Source organism: Budorcas taxicolor, chromosome 10 (genome assembly GCF_023091745.1).
Source record: "Budorcas taxicolor isolate Tak-1 chromosome 10, Takin1.1, whole genome shotgun sequence".
NCBI lineage: Eukaryota > Metazoa > Chordata > Mammalia > Artiodactyla > Bovidae > Budorcas > Budorcas taxicolor.
The window spans coordinates 70,690,773-70,706,808 of NC_068919.1; the positions used below are offsets into that span (position 1 = coordinate 70,690,773).

A 16,036-nucleotide genomic window follows, 5' to 3' on the forward strand; every position below is an offset into this window, starting at 1 on the left:
TAGGAAATTTTCAGTTCTAAGTTTTGAATTTTAGTCCTATGTCTGTGAAGCATAAATGATGAATCCATTTTTTGATGAAGTATAATGCCCTTATTTTCTTTCCACAACTTTGTAGAAATGTTGAACTTGAACCATAGTCATAGGTTTCTTTTGGGTTGTTCGAAGATACTCAAGTTTGAACCTGTGCAGACTGGGAAATTCCTGTCACCTTGGAATTATTCTTTAGAGAAGTCCCACAGAGAATAAAAATCTCACTGTGCCCCTCGGCTCTCTGGATTGAAGGAGCAGAATTCTGTTGTGAGTGCTCCCCTATAGGGCTGCTACAGAGGTTTAGAATTAGCCAGAGAATGGTACTAATTTGAGCAATTGCTGCTGCCAAAGAAAATCTTACTTGATAGAGCAGACCTTCTGGTTGAATTAGAATTGTTAATAAGATTTTAGGGGTACTCAGTCCCCCCCAAAGATCTGGACTCCCACATATAGCTTTAAAGTCAGTAAAATCCTGTAATGAAGCAGGAGATTTTGGGGGGAAGGGAGCACTAATAGGAACTGTTAGTACCTGTATTTGACCACTTGGCTGATATATTTAAAATCCTATATCAGAAACATGCTTACGATAAAGCATATAAATCCTTATCAGAAATATGCTTATATTGTTTTATATATACCTTTTTTAAGAAACAGCTGATGAAGATAGGTTCAGTCAGTTCAGTTCAGTTGCTCAGTTGTGTCCGACTCTTTGCGACCCCATGAACCCAGCATGCCAGGCCTCCCTGTCCATCACCAACTCCCGGAGTTCACTCAGACTCATGTCCATCAAGTCGGTGATGCCATCCAGCCATCTCATCCTCTGTCATCCCCTTCTCCTCCTGCCCTCAATCCCTCCCAGCATCAGGGCCTTTTCCAGTGAGTCAGCTCTTCATATCAGGTGGCCAAAGTATTGGAGTTTCAGCCTCAGCATCAGTCCTTCCAAAGAACACCCAGGACTGATCTCCTTTAGGATGGACTGGTTGGATCTCCTTGCAGTCCAAGGGACTCTCAAGAGTCTTCTCCAACACCACAGTTCAAAAGCATCATCTTCGGCGCTCAGCTTTCTTCACAGTCCAACTCTCACATCCATACATGACCACAGGAAAAGCCATAGCCTTGACTAGATGGACTTTTGTTGGCAAAGTAATGTCTCTGCATTTGAATATGCTGTCTAGGTTGGTCATAACTTTTCTTCCAAGGAGTAAGTGTCTTTTAATTTCATGGCTGCAGTCACCATCTGCAGTGATTTTGGAGCCCCCAAAAATAAAATATGACACTGTTTCCACTGTTTCCCCATCTATTTCCCATGAAGTGATGAGACCAGATGCCATGATCTTCGTTTTCTGAATGTTGAGCTTTAAGCCAACTTTCTCACTCTCCTCTTTCACTTTCATCAAGAGGCTTTTTAGCTCCTCTTCACTTTCTGCCATAAGGGTGGTGTCATCTGCATATCTGAGGTGATTGATATTTCTCCCCGCAATCTTGATGCCAGCTTGTGCTTCTTCCAGCCCAGCATTTCTCATGATGTACTCTGCATATAAGTTAAATACGTTTTCTTTATAACAGTTGAGATTTCTTATTTAACAGATAAAATGTGTTATCTGATTTACATGAATAATTTTAATATTGGAAACCAAGTTTACAAAATGACTATGTGTATAATTTGCTTTAATAGCAAGTACTCTTTTATTTACAAAGAATTACTGTATATATAATATATGACTGTTTTATAGATTATTTATACTGTAGAAGGAGAAACTTAAGAGTACTTGTTGATTTAACTACTAGTCTATAAATTGAGCTTCATTATAAGAATATTTAACCAGAGAAACCTGTGAAAATACTTTTAGTCTTGAGCAAGATTGGAGTAATATTCTGAAGACCTTGACCTGGGAACTGCAAACTGATGTACCATGTACGAAACTTCAGTCTTTAAAGAAAGATGTGAAAATTTAGATTGCTATGATTTAAGTATATTTAGAAAATATGGGATACCAGAAGAGCATTTGTTGAATGAGCCTTACTCATTAAGCCTTACTGTGTAGTATGTGTGCGTTAGTCTCTCAGTCGTGCCCGACTCTTTGCGACCCCATGGACAGCAGCCCACCAGGCTCCTCTGTCCATGAGATTTTCCAGGCAAGGATACTGGAGTGGGTTGCCATTTCCTTCTCCAGGGGATCTTCCCAACCCAGGGATCCACCCGGGTCTCCTGCACTGCAAGCAGATTCTTTACCGACTTAGCTGCAAGGGAAGCCCACTGTATAGTATAAGGTACCATTATTTTGCTGATGTCTTCTGATCCTCTCAGTGGAATAAATGTTGATAATAGGGTCTAGGGAACTCTACAACTCCTATGTTACAGGCAGTTGATATGAACAGAGAGATTAGTTAATAGTTCCTGAGTTTCCAGGAGCACTGCAATATCCAGTGCTCCAATTCTTAAAGGACTATTTTTATTTATACTACTTATTGTTGTTGGAGAATTTGGTTTTCTTTTTCACCTTCTTCTTTTCTCTCATCCATTGGTTGTAGGTTTCTTGAAGTGAATGTAATTTTTCACATTTCCTCAACTCAATGAGCTAATTTACTGCATTTCTTTATAATCTGTTTTTTAAATCATCCTTTGAGTTTTTAATATCAACAATTTTTTTTGGTTTTGAAATTTTTAAATTTTATTTCTTTTTAAAATTTTATTGAAGTTGATTTATAATCTCCCAATCCTTCCCTCCCCTATTCCATCTGCCCCTTGGCAACCACAAATCTGTTCTCTGTGTCTGTGAGTGAGTTTCTGTTTTGTAGATAGGTTTGTGTCATATTTTAGATTCCATGTGTAAGTGATATCATATGGTATTTGTCTTTCTGAGTTATTTCACTTAGTGTGATAATCTCTGGGTCAATCCATGTTGCTGCAAAAGGCATTATTTCATTCTTTTTAATGGCTGAGTAATATACCATTTCATACAGTCATATATGTATATTCCACATCTTCTTTATCCATTCATCTGTTGATGGACTCTTAGGTTGTTTCCCTGACTTTGCTGTTGTAAATAGTGCTCCCTGGTGGCTCAGATGGTAAAGAGTCTGCCTGCAATGCAGGAGACCCAGGTTTGTTGTCTGGATCTGGAAGACCCCCCTGGAGAAGGAAATGGCAACCCACTCCAATATTCTTGCCTGGAGAGTTCCATGGACAGAGAAGCCTGGCAGGCTATAGTCCATGGGGTTGCAAAGAGTTGGACACGACTGAGTGACTAACACTTTCACTTTCGTGAACATAGGGGTGCATGTATCTTTTCAGATTATAGTTTTGTCTGAGCATATGCCCAAGACTGAGATTGCTAGATCATATGGCAGCTCTTATTTTGAGTTTTTTGAGGAACCTTCATACTGTTTTCCATAGTGGCTGCACCAAATTTACATACCCAACAGATTAAAAAACAATCTTCATAACTTCTAACAGTGGCATTTAATTCTTTACCAATTTGGTTGGTAATTTTTAAATTTCTTATTTTTCACTTTCTGTTTTTTTAAAAATCTTATTAAACATTTCATATATAGTTATTTTGTATCTTAAATTCACTAATTCTATTATTAATATGTGAAGTCCTTACGAGACAGGAAGGAAGCGGGTAGGGCACAACCATTAAAAGAATGACGGAACCCTGAAGAACCGGACACCACAAACATTGGTTGGAACCTGGTAGGCCCAAGAGGGTAGGTAGAAGGTTCAACTTCGAGAGACCTCGAGCCTCATTATACACTCGTTGTAATACATTAGCATGTGCTAAATGACACATCCCAGGCACAGTGGTAGTTCTGAGGGTGACCTTAAAAGCCAAACAGTGGATAGTACCCCAGTTCCTAGAAATATCTGCCGCTTCTCAAAGATAGTTAGAATATTCCTTCCACTTCTTAGCCGATGAAATTACCCAGCCGGTAAAAAGTGGCCATCCCCACACCTCGAGGCAGGCAGTTCTCACCTTTTCAGACTGACCACATTCTGTCTGTGGAATGTGTATCTCCCAGAGCAACTCTCACTTTCTTAGAGGACCCCATACCTTGGGGCTGCCTCTCTCACCCTCAGGGACAGCCCGTACTCTGTGTGTGGAGTGTATATCTTTCTAAATAAACCTAACTTCAGGCTCATTCTTGAATTCTTTACAGTGAGAAGGCAAGGACCCTTCACTTGGCGGCCTGTCCCATGGAGTCACTCGAGACCTAGAATATGACTATCCTCTCACACCCCATTTTCCTACAACACTAAGGGAGTTATATATGTTATGTTAATTCCTATTCATGACAATTTGTTTCCTTGTATGTTTGACTTTTTTATGAGCTTATATTTGATAAAACACCAAACATTCACTCCATCATGTATATAATTGCCTACAATTTTATTTCCCCTTTTGTAGCATAAATTTCATTTCCTTATTTATAGGGCTTCCTTGGTGGCTTGGACTGTAAAAGAATTCACCTGCAATGCGGGAGACCTGGGTTTGATCCCTGAGTTGGGAAGATCCCCTGGAGAAGGGAACAGCTACCCACTCCAGAATTCTGGCCTGGAGAATTCCAGGGACAGAGAAGCCTGGCAAGCTACAATCTATGGGGTGTATTTTACCAGATTTTGTACTTACTGTTCCTTGTATTTAAAGGATTTGCCTTTCTTCTTGCTGAAGTGTATCCTTTAGTAATTTTTTTAGCAACAGAGTATGGCTTGTAAATGTCCTTAGTTTTTGTATGAAAGTATATTTTACACGGTATTTTTTTTTTCAAATAAAAATTCTTGATTAATAGTTTTTCCCCTCTTGCTATCAGCACCCTCAAGATATTATTTCATTGTATTATGAAACTTGGCAGACTTGGAACTCTGAAAGTCTGGTCTCTACCTAATTGTTATGCCTTTGTATGTAATGTTTTCCTCTGGTAATTTTAAAAAATATTCCTTTTCCATATCCTGTCACCACTGTTTACTCGGTGACCTTGGGCAAGTTCTCAACAGAGGTAATGAAGTAGTATCTATCATAGAGACTGTCATGATTACGTTAATAGAAAGTATTTAGAGCCCTGCATATTTCGAGTATGGTGTAGATGTTAGTATTTGCTGTTTTACCATACTTGATATTCTGAACACATTCCCATAATATGCCTAGGTGTGTGTATGTAGTGTTATCTGTAGGCATTCTTTTAAATAAGTTATTGATCTGATGACTCATCTTTCTTCAGTTCTAGAAAATTTATTAGCCTTTATATCTTCACATACTGCTTTTTCCTAATTCTTCTTAATTTCTGTGTTATTTTCTAGGCAATTCCTAGGTACATTTTCCAATTTACTAATTACGCTTTGACTTTGCTCAGCCAATTTATGTGACCTTGGTTGTTTTTATTTCTCAGTGAATACTTTTTCATGTTCAGGTTCTCGCTTGCTCACACTCACTGCCACCTATTCTGGTTTGGTTTCTGGCTGTTTTTTTAGCTTTTTTCCCTCTTCATGTCTATTGTTTTTGTTTGTATTTTAGCTTTGGAAGGATACAAAACATGCACATTTTAAGTTATTTTCTGATTGCTACTTTTTCTTCTAGGTTGAATTCCTACAATTGTTGGTGTTTGTTGGCTGTCCATCTTAGTTTAGTTGTCCTGGTGTGTTTTGGTTTCATATTAAGTGGGATTTGTTTGTTTGTTTGTTTTCTTTCTTTTCATCCTTATCTAGTCTGTTTTGCATGTTCCAGCCTGAAACCCTGTCTTATATTAGAGGGTTGGTTCCCCTGATTCTTGATAACATCAGGATCAGGCTTATCTCTCCAAGAAATACAAACCAAAAGAAGGTCTTTTCTTCTGTTGAAGGAGCATGTAACTACATTTAAACTAAATTTCCATGCAATGGTTAGTAAGTAGCTTTCCCCTGCTCCTTTTATAGGCAAGGAGCCCCTCCACAGCAGGCATTTATTTCAGTGAGCCTGGTTTCTGCCCCAGCCTTGCACGGGGCCATTTGCAGTTTCTGTTACTGTCCTTATGGGATGTAGCCTTCTGTGCATCTCTATTACTTGAGCCTGGGAGACTCAGTTTCAGCTTCCTCAGGTGCTTTGTATTATAAGAATTTATCTTTAGCAGGTGGCTTGGTCTTCTTAATTTTCTGTTTTATAGTAATGTATTTAAAAACACAACTGGAACACAGGAACACTTCAAAGGATGAATATACAAAATGATTTTAATGGAAGTCATCATTTAAAATTAATGTATATGGTGCATGTCTTTCAAAAAAGTACCAGTTTGCTCTCCTACCTATGAGAAGTATATATTTTTCTCCTTTGCCAATAGTTATGAATTTTTGATCTTTATTAAAGCAATGTGTGAAAAGCAAATTTATTTTTAATGGCTAGTTAGATTTATCATTGCTCCATATATTTATTGGCCACTTGCATTATTTCATGAATTTCATTGTCCATGTAATTTGTTCTTGTTCCTTTTTAAAATATTTGCATCTATTTTTATTTAATTACTAGTATTTGGTTGTACTGGGGCTTTCATTGCTGCGTGCAGCCTTTTCTCTAGTTGCAGAGCAGAGGCTGCTCTAGTTGCAGGGTGTGGACTTGGCGTTGCAGTGGCTTTTCATTGCACAGCATAGGCTCTAGGTGCTTCAGTAGATTCAGGGCACACACACTGCTATATGTAAGAGAGATAACCAACAAGGACCTATTGTAAACTCTACTCAATATTCTGTGATAACCCGTATGAGACAAGAATCTGAAAAAGAATGAATGAATGTATGTATGTATTATGTTTAACTGATTCACCTTGCTGTACACCTGAAGCTACCACAACATTGTAAATCAATTCTGTATGTGTGTGCTTGTCTTAGTCACTCAGTCATGACTGACTATTTGTGACCTTGTGGACTATAGCCCAGCAGGCTACTCTGTCCATGGAATTCTCCAGGCAAGAATATTGGAGTGGGTGGCCATTCCCTTCTCCAGTGATCTTCCTGACCCAGGGATCAAATGCAGGCCTTTCACATTGCAGGCGGATTCTTTACTGTCTGAGCCACCTGGGAAGCCATAAATCAACTATACTCCAATAAAGTTAAAATATTTTTTAAAAAGGAAAATGAAAATTTAGACAAAACATGCCAAAAATAAAAACAGAAATAAATGCGGCTGGCCTCAAACTTCTTTTCAATGTCAGATGATAGGCAATAATGAAGTAATACCTGTAAATGCTGAGGATAAAGAAATCTAGACCCTGAAAAGTTGGCATTTATTATGAAGATAATTGAAGTTCAGCTCAGTCGCTCAGCCATGTCCTACTCTTTGCAACCCCATGAATCACAGCACGCCAGGCCTCCCTGTCCATCACCAACTCCCGGAGTTCACTCAGACTCATATCCATCGAGTCAGTGATGCCATCCAGCCATCACATCTTCTGTCGTCCCCTTCTCCTCCTGCACCCAATCCCTCCCAGCATCAGAGTCTTTTCCAATGAGTCAACTCTTCGCATGAGGTGGCCAAAGTACTGGAGTTTCAGGTTTAGCATCATTCCTTCCAAAGAAATCCCAGGGTTGATCTCCTTCAGAATGGACTGGTTGGATCTCCTTGCAGTCCAAGGGACTCTCAAGAGTCTTCTCCAACACCACAGTTCAAACACATCAATTCTTCGGCGCTCAGCCTTCCTCACAGTCCAACTCTCACATCCATACATGACCACAGGAAAAACCATAGCCTTGACTAGACGGACCTTAGTCGGCAAAGTAATGTCTCTGCTTTTGAATATGCTGTCTAGGTTGGTCATAACTTTTCTTCCAAGGAGTAAGCGTCTTTTAATTTCATGGCTGCAGTCAACATCTGCAGTGATTTTGGAGCCCCCCAAAATAAAGTCTGACACTGTTTCCACTGTTTCCCCATCTATTTCCCTTGAAGTGATGGGACCGGATGCCATGATCTTCGTTTTCTAAATGTTGAGCTTTAAGCCAACTTTTTCGCTTTCCTCTTTCACTTTCATCAAGAGGCTTTTTAGCTCCTCTTCACTTTCTGCCATAAGGGTGGTGTCATCTGCATATCTGAGGTGATTGATATTTCTCCCAGCAATCTTGATTCCAGCCTGTGCTTCATCCAGCCCAGCATTTCTCATGATGTACTCTGTATAAAAGTAAAATAAGCAGGGTGACAATATACAGCCTTGATGTACTCCTTTTCCTATTTGGAACCTGTCTGTTGTTCCATGTCAAGTTCTAACTCTTGCCTCCTGACCTGCATATCTGTTTCTCAAGAGGCAGGTCAGGTGGTCTGGTATTCCCATCTCTTTCAGAATTTTCCACAGCTTATTGTGATCCACACAGTCAAAGGCTTTGACATAGTCGATAAAGCAGAAATAGATGTTTTTCTGGAACTCTCTTGCTTTTTCCATGATCCAGCAGTTGTTGGCAATTTGATCTCTGGTTCCTCTGCCTTTTCTAAAACCAGCTTGGACATCAGGAAGTTCACGGTTCACATATTGCTGAAGCCTGGCTTGGAGAATTTTGAGCATTGCTTTACTAGCCTGTGAGATGAGTGCAATTGTGCAGTAGTTTGAACATTCTTTGGCATTGCCTTTCTTTGGGATTGGAATGAACACTGACCTTTTCCAGTCCTGTGGCCACTGCTGAGTTTTCCAAATTTGCTGGCATATTGAGTGCAGCACTTTCACAGCATCATCTTTCAGGATTTGAGATAGCTCAACTAGAATTCCATCACCTCCACTAGCTTTGTTCATAGTGATGCTTCCTAAGGCCCACTTGGCTTCACATTCCAGGATGTCTGGCTGTAGATGAGTGATCACACCATCGTGATTATCTGGGTCGTGAAGATCTTTTTTGTACAGTTCTTCTGTGTATTCTTGCCACCTCTTCTTAATATCTTCTGCTTCTGTTAGGTCCATACCATTTCTGTCCTTTATTGAGCCCATCTTTGCATGAAATGTTCCCTTGGTATCTCTAATTTTCTTGAGGAGATCTCTAGTCTTTCCCATTCTGTTCTTTTCCTCTATTTCTTTGTATTGATCGCTGAGGAAGGCTTTCTTATCTCTTCTTGCTATTCTTTGGAACTCTGCATTCAGATGCTTATATCTTTCCTTTTCTCCCTTGCCTTTCACTTCTTTTCACAGCTATTTGTAAGGCCTCCCCAGACGGTCATTTTACTTTTTAGCATTTCTTTTTTATAGGGATGGTCTTGATCCCTGTCTCCTGTACATGTTACGAACCTCATTCCATAGTTCATCAGGCCCTCTATCTATCAGATCTAGGCCCTTAAATCTATTTCTCACTTCCACTGTATAATCATAAGGGATTTGATTTAGGTCATACCTGAATGGTCTAGTGGTTTTCCCTACTTTCTTCAATTTAAGTCTGAATTTGGTAATAAGGAGTTCATGATCTGAGCCACAGTCCGCTCCTGGTCTTGTTTTTGTTGACTGTATAGAGCTTCTCCATCTTTGGCTGCAAAGAATATAATCAGTCTGATTTTGGTGTTGACCATCTGGTGATGTCCATGTGTAGAGTCTTCTCTTGTTTTGTTGGAAGAGGGTATTTGCTATGACCAGTGCATTTCCTTGGCAAACTCTATTAGTCTTTGCCCTGCTTCATTCTGCATTCCAAGGCCAAATTTGCCTGTTACTCCAGGTGTTTCTTGACTTCCTACTTTTGCATTCCAGTCCTCTAGAATGAGGAGAGGGCAGTGGCACCCACTCCAGTACTCTTGCCTGGAAAATCACATGGATGGAGGAGCCTGGTGGGCTGCAGTCTATGGGGTCGCTAAAAGTCGGACACGACTGAGTGACTTCACTTTCACTTTTCACTTTCATGCGTTGGAGAAGGAAATGGCAACCCACTCCAGTATTCTTGCCCGGAGAATCCCAGGGACGAGGGAGCCTGGCAGGCTGCCATCTATGGGGTCGCGCAGAGTCAGACATGACTGAAGCGACTTAGCAGCAGCAGCAGCAGCTCCTATAATGAAAAGGACATCTTTTTTGGGTGTTAGTTCTAAAAGGTCTTGTAGGTCTTCATAGAACCATTCAAATTCAGCTTCTTCAGCATTACTGGTTGGGGCATAGACTTGGATTACTGTGATATTGAATGTAAGATGGTAGGTGTTGCAAGAGGGCATCAGAAGGCAGACACACTGAAACCATACTCACAGAAAGCTAGTCAATCTAATCACACTAGGACCACAGCCTTGTCTTACTCAATAAAACTAAGCCATGCCCACGGGGCAACCCAAGACGGGCGGGTCATGGTGGAGAGGTCTGACAGAATGTGGTCTACTGGAGAAGGGAATGGCAAACCACTTCAGTATTCTTGCCTTGTGAACCCCATGAACAGTATGAAAAGGCAAAATGATAGGATACTGAAAGAGGAACTCCCCAGGCCAGTAGGTGCACAATATGCTACTGGAGATCAGTGGAGAAATAGCTCCAGAAAGAATGAAGGGATGGAGCCAAAGCAAAAACAATACCCAGTTATGGATGTGACTGGTGATAGAAGCAAGGTCTGATGCTGTAAAGAGCAATATTGCATAGGAACCTGGAATGTCAGGTCCATGAATCAAGGCAAATTGGAAGTGGTCAAACAGGAGATGGCAAGAGTGAACATCGACATTCTAGAAATCAGCGAACTACAGTGGACTGGAATGGGTGAATTTAACTCAAAGATGACCATTATGTCTACTACTGCAGGCAGAAATCCCTCAGAAGAAGTGGAGTAACCATCATGGTCAACAGAAGAGTCCAAAATGCAGTACTTGGATGCAGTCTCAAAAATGACAGAATGATCTTTGTTCATTTCCAAGGCAAACCATTCAATATCACAGTAATCCAAGATAATTGAAAGATATTCTCAAATATACCAGCACTGAAAAGGGGTATTATACATGTACCATTCCTATAAAATCTGTTTAAAGGTAGGTTAGTGCTATCAGGAGATTAATCAAAACAAGAAACTCATTGGATATGTCCCAGTATGTAGAACTTTGTAGTAAGCAAAATATACTAAGTAAATAAAAAAGAAGTCAAAGGTTGAAATTTTAATATCAGACAAAGGCAAGCATAAGGAATAAAATAAAATGAGCATCTTTTTTAATTTGTGAAGGTGTTGTCTAAAATGATAATTTACACCTATTTATGTGCTATAATTATTGTTATGCCAGATAATGACAGAAAAGTTATCGGAAATCCTATATGCTTAAACCAAAACTATATTTTATATTCAACCGCACTTGAAACATTAAACTCAAGCATTTATTGGGTTATATATTGAAAAACAAAAGCTATATAGCTTTACTAACATCCTCCTACACACCTCACCCTGGGGACTAAAAAGAAAAAGAAACAAATGATACCATATTATTTGACTTTAATACAACAAAACAGTAGGTAGCCTCTCTCTTTTCTCCATCAGAAAGCCTTACTTTTTATGTTTATATTTATTCCGTGGGTGTACTGTTTCTATTAGCAGACTTTTATTATTTGCGTCTGCTTTTTCCTTGGAGTTCTTTTATTGTGTTTGTTGAAGGTCTGCTGTGTGTTCCATGCTGAAGGAGCTGATCCAGGGTATTTGAAGGAGTCTTTCCTGAAGACCTAATACTTGAGTTAAGATCTAAGAATGAGTAAGAGGGAAGGATTGGCTTTTTAAGTAGAGGGAGTGGCATTTATTTGTTATTTTGGAGGAAGGAACCGGTGAGAAGTGCCAGGTACTTGAAAGCCATCTGGTTGGAGTAGAGAATGTTGTTGGGGTGGAGTGGTTATGGAGTGGGGAGGATTATGAAGCAAGGTAAGTCTGGAAAAGGTTGATGAGCTCCTGACAACTCAGGGATTTCATGTGAGCCATAGTAAGCAGTTCATTATACCCCCCTAAAGAGAGGATAGTCATTGAATAACTTTTAATACAGAATGATATGGTGAAACGTGTATTATCTTTTTCTTCCACTCTTATTCATATATAATTGACATACAGTACCATGTAAGTTTAAGGTGTACACCATAATGATTTGACCTACATACATCATGAAATGATTACCACAGTCATCATGTTTAGCTGAACATCTGTCATCTCAGTTCAGCTCAGTTGCTCAGTCATAGCTGACTCTGCAACCCCATGAACTGCAGCACGCGAGGCCTCCCTGTCCATCACCAACTCCCGGAGTTTACTCAAACTCATGTCCATTGAGTCAATGATACCATCCAACCATCTCACCCTCTGTCATCCCCCTTCTCCTCCCACCTTCAATCTTTCCAGGCATCAGGGACTTTTCAAATGACTCAGTTCTTTGCATCAGGTGGCCAAAGTATTGACTGGAGTTGCAGCTTCAGCATCAGTCCTTCCAATGAAGATTCAGGACTGATTTCCTTTAGGATGGACTGGCTGGATCTCCTTGCTACATTCAAAAAAACAAAAAAAATTTTTTGTGATAAGAACTTTTAGGATTTACTATCTTAACAACATGTATATATATATATATATATATATATATATATATGCATAAAACACACAGCAGCATTCATTATATTAATCATGTTGTACCTTACATCCCTAGTACTTATTTATCTTGTAACTGTTAAGATTGTATCATTCAACTGCCTTCATCCAATTCCCTTTCTTACCACTCCTAGTGACCACAAATATGATATTTTTTTATGAGCTTGTTTTTTTTGTTTTGGGGTATTTTGTCTTATTTCTATTGTTTTGACTTATAACACTATGTTGGACTTTTGTGGTGGCTCAGATGGTAAAGAAAGTGAAGAGGAACTAAAAAGCCTCTTGATGAAAGTGAAAGAGGAGAGTGAAAAAGTTGGCTTAAAGCTCAACATTCAGAAAACTAAGATCATGGCATCTGGTCCCATCACCTCATGGAAAATAGATGGGGAAACAGTGGAAATGGCAAGAGACTTTATTTTGGGGGGCTTCAAAATCATTGCAGATGGTGACTGCAGCCATGAAATTAAAAGACTCTTGCTCCTTGGAAAAAAAGCTATGACCAACCTAGACAGAACATTAAAAAGCAGAGATATTACTTTGCCAACAAAGGTCCATCTAGTCAAAGCTATGGTTTTTCCAGTAGTCATGTATGGATGTGAGAGTAGAACTATAAAGAAGGTTGAGCACCAAAGAACTGCTGCTTTTGAACTGTGGTGTTGGAGAAGACTCTTGAGAGTCCCTTGGACTGCAAGGAGATCCAATCAGTCCATCCTGAAGAAGATCAGCTCTGGGATTTCCTTGGAAGGAATGATGCTAAAGCTGAAACTCCAGTACTCTGGCCACTTCTTGCGAAGAGTTGACTCATTGGAAAAGACCCTGATGCTGGGAGGGATTGGGGGCAGGAGGAGAAGGGGACACAGAGGATGAGATGGCTGGATGGCATCACTGACTCGATGGACGAGAGTCTGAGTGAACTCCTGGAGTTGGTGATGGACAGGGAGGCCTGGAGTCAGACACGACTGAGCAACTGAACTGAAGATGGTAAAGAATCTGCCTGTAGGGCAGGAGACCCAGGTTCAATCCCTGGATTGGGAAGATCCCTTGGAGAAGGAAATGGCAACCCACTACAGTATTCTTGCCTGGAAAATTCCATGGACAGTGGAGCCTGGCGGGCTACAATCCATGGGATCACAAAGAGTCAGACACAACTGAGCACACACTACCTCGAAGAATCACGCATTGAGAGGTAATGATAGCTTGAAGACTACAGTGTTAGAGAAAACACTGGGCAGATTTGAAAGTCTATGTAAAATATCTAACATATTTAAAATAATATAAGTAGTACAATCCATGGAACTTGATGATGGACTGATGGGAGATGAAGTAGAAAGAGATATCAAAGATATGTCCTTGGTTTCTATTCATTTTGATGAATGATGGTGACATTCACTGGCAAAAGCTGTGAAAGGATGCATAAAGGCACCTCAGGAGCCAGCATAGAGTGAGAAGAGAACCTAGATCTAAGCCTTGAATGCTTATGTTTAACGGCTTGAGAGATGAAGATGGTCCTGCAAGGGAGACATGGATGGAAGAGCTAGGAGTAGGAGGAAAGCTCAGAGTGGGTAGCATCTTGAAAAGCCAGTGGGAACAGTGTTTGAAGAGGGAGTATTGTGTTGATCACTGCTGTGATCAGCCAGCCAGATGTCCATTGGATTAAGTTTGGAGGAACTTGTTTTGATGGAATGGCCAGACAACAGTTTGGAGCTTCAGCACTTTTAAAAAGAGTCTCAACTGTAGAGAAAGAAGCAGGAGGTAGCTAAAGGGAGTGAGTCACCTAAATACTTAACTTCTAATGGGTAACATTTGAATGTCTTTAAAAGTTGTACTGCAGTAGGAAGGGAGAGGTTGAACATAAAGGAATAAAAGGAGTCAAAGAGAATAATAGTGTTGGGTTCCTGGGAAGACATATAAGTTGTATAAGATTCTTTTGAAGCCTAGCCTCTAACACTATAATAGAAGGATTTAACTTAAGTGAGAGGATGGAGTACTCTAATATAAGAGAAAGGTCTGAGGGAGGATGGGTACATACGTGGGTGGGTTTGTATGTTTGGAATCAAGATGAGGAAAGAACTTCTGAGTTCTAAAAGAATTCCTTGAAGTGATCTCATTTATTGGTTTTCTGTTTATTGTTTAACTGTGGTATCTAGCTATTCATTGTCTCTATTGAAAATTTTAGTTCACTAATTGTTTTTCGTTTCCATGGACCTACTTTCAGAGTGGTTTGTTTCTTTTTGCTTTGGTTGACAGCCTGCAATTGTTTTACTCATTCAGTGTCGTCTCATAAATTGATGGGTGTTTTGTAGTTTGGAGCTAATGGATACTGAGTTCACCACCCTCCCCTCCTGCCCATTCCCACCTTTAACTTCTGAATCTTTAAAAATACATCTTCTTATTGTTCTTTGCTTATTAATATATTTTATTTAGCTTGAGTATTTGAGATTGGCATTGCCAGAAACTGCAATTAGTGCACTGTTGTTTGCTGTTAGTCCCAAAAATAAAAGTTAAAAGTTGAGATTTCTTGCTTTTCTCCCTTTATTTTCTCTTTTTCTTTACCTCTTCTCTCCTCTTTTTTTGGTCACTTACCCTTGGTAGTTTAGAAATTTAGAAAACAAATTATATAGAGTAGGCACAGGAAAAAATGACACTGAAAGAAGTTTCTGCTTTCTTTGGTGACTATCTTCCATGCCTATCTGCCTTTTATGTTGTTTTTTAAAGCCTACATTTTAGCCTACTAATTTTATTTAGTCAACTCTGAGCACATGCTAGGTTGCGTCACAACACTAGCATTATTAGCCAGTCTGAACATTTCAATACAAAGTACTATGACAGTTATGAAGTTACTTACTTATATATAATTTCTGATAAGTATTATTTTTATATAACTGCTTCACCAGGCTTCTGCAAATTATTCAGAATTCAAGGAGGTAAGATTTCTAAATGGCTTTTTTTCAGTCTGTGAAACTCCAAACACAAAATTATTAATTTGTTAATAATTATTATTAATGTTTAATAATAACAATTATTAATTTGCATTTTTTGCATTTACAGTAGAGCTGGACCTAAAATTTTGTCATATGATTGACTTGGTTTGTTACATTTTTACATTCCTAATATATATTTTTTCAAAAGTTTCAAAGAATTATTTGTTTGGTAGCTTCATGTGTATATTTAGAAAATAACTACTGGACTTTTCTATAAAAGTGTAAAGTCCCTATTAGGTAATAACAGAATCTAGATTGGCTGTGCATGTGAGAATGTAGCAATAATTAAATAGTTTCCATTTGCAGAGTTCCTCATTTTTGCTGTACTCAGTGTAACTACTTTGCACCCATTACCTCGTTTAAACTTTGGCAGCAACATGCAGAGGTAAGTGTTCATATGCCCACTTTACAGATGAAGAAAGAATGCTAGGTTAGTGATACGAGTGTCTTAAGTATACAGTTGTCCAACATTATCCACAGGGAGTGATTCCAGGAGCCCTCGTGGATGCCAAATGTGTGGATGCTCAAGTCC

The 16,036-nt window shown here is 39.4% G+C and overlaps 1 protein-coding gene across 2 annotated transcripts in view; it reads left to right on the top strand.

The window, feature by feature from the left end:
* The window catches only part of PPM1A (protein phosphatase, Mg2+/Mn2+ dependent 1A), a 45,473-nt gene that overhangs the window by 14,861 nt on the left and 14,576 nt on the right, over positions 1-16,036 (top strand). Inside the window, exon 1 of one of the 2 annotated variants that reach the window (XM_052646201.1) lies at positions 15,419-15,447. The exons of the other annotated variant lie outside the window; for it this stretch is intronic. The gene's annotated coding sequence lies outside the window, so the exon portion shown is untranslated. Of the gene's footprint in view, positions 1-15,418; positions 15,448-16,036 lie in introns of those variants that run through there. 2 annotated transcript variants of the gene reach the window in all.